The sequence below is a fragment of the Microtus ochrogaster genome, chromosome 10 (genome assembly GCF_000317375.1).
Source record: "Microtus ochrogaster isolate Prairie Vole_2 chromosome 10, MicOch1.0, whole genome shotgun sequence".
NCBI classification, from domain to species: domain Eukaryota; kingdom Metazoa; phylum Chordata; class Mammalia; order Rodentia; family Cricetidae; genus Microtus; species Microtus ochrogaster.
Window position 1 is genome coordinate 32,504,329 of NC_022016.1, and position 1,527 is coordinate 32,505,855.

Sequence of the window (1,527 nt, forward strand, 5' to 3'; positions counted from 1 at the left end):
TAGCAGAGGTTGCTGATCTCAAAACTCAGTAAGCTGACCTCGTCATCGTGTGTGTGTGTGTGTGTGTGTGTGTGTGTGTGTGTGTTTGTCGGCGCTGCTGAGATGCCTCAGTGGATAAGGAGCTTGGTGCCAAACCTGGAATCCTCAGTTCAGTCCCTGGGACCCACATAGTGGAATAGCAACATCCTTGAGTTGCTTTTTGTTGCCACCCAAACACGACAGCACGCTAGTCACTCCTCTCGCTAACATATACATTGATACATAGATAGATAGCATTTAAATAAAGCCTACTGTGATGTAACAGAAACGGAGGCATATATGAGGATTTTCTCATGTGCAAAATAAGGCTGTTTTAATAATTTTAATTCTGTGGTTGTAATACTTGCCAAAAGAAATTGCTATTAGCTTAATTTCTTCTTCTTTGGGAAACTCTTGCTTCTCTGTTGCCAGGTATCCGGCATCATCTCTCTCTTAGCTTCCTAGTCTACAAAGTTGGCAGGCAGAGAAGTATTTCACTCCAATGAATGAGTTATGAGGTTCAATATTTTGCTTTTTACAAGAATTACTCTATTTTAATGATGGTCTTAACATCATATTCTAAGGAACTGGTGTGTAGTAATGAAGTAGATGTTGAGAAATCCAGCCTTACTAGCACCAATCTCAACAGGGTGGAACCCAGACTCCTTGGGGAAAAATGGCTGATTTGAGGCAGGGCCAGGAAAATTTCCTTCTGTAATTCACGTCAGGAAGCACAAAAGCACCACCACAGAGATGTGCATGGCATGCAGGGGGTGAGGGTTCCTATGAGTAGAACTGGGCACACTATTACGATGTCGTAGAGCTGGTAAAGGTAGACGCAAGGCTTCACATTCGCATTTCTAAAAATGTAAAGGTAAGTATAACTCAAAAGGGAAGGCTCTTTTTAAGAGAACTATGTCCGCGGTTCCTTATTCTAACAAATGCACATGGAATCACGGAGACAGAAGAACACTCCTTCACACCCACAAAAGTGATATTTGCTTCCAGCAAAAGTTTTCAATGGATGCTGAGTCCTCGGAGGGAAGGTTTAGAGAACAATGTACTTACAGTCTTACGTTCCTTGGGTATTGCTGTGAAAAGCAACGTGACCACGGAGAAATCTAGATGAAACCATACAAACTAAATTATAAAATTTCACATCCTTAGTGATCAGACAAGCCAGTACCTTGTTTCTACAGGTATTCCTAGAATGGAATCCTTTCCCCAAACTGTTGAGCTAAACCTGAAAATAAAGAAACAGTCTGACTAATCTACCAGTCCCTTTCAAGAATGCTGCTGTTGTGGCGGATCACACACGGAGTAACAGACCTGCATTAGAGCAAACTAAAGCCACAGGCTTATAAAATAAAGCATGGGCTTTGATCCCTTGATTTTACATTCTTGGAGGAAATAAGTGAATAATTGAGAATGACTGAATCAAGTTAAAGATCGCATATTAAATGAGAGTATTACATGAATGTCAGATTTCCTAAGTGTGAAAACATGCAC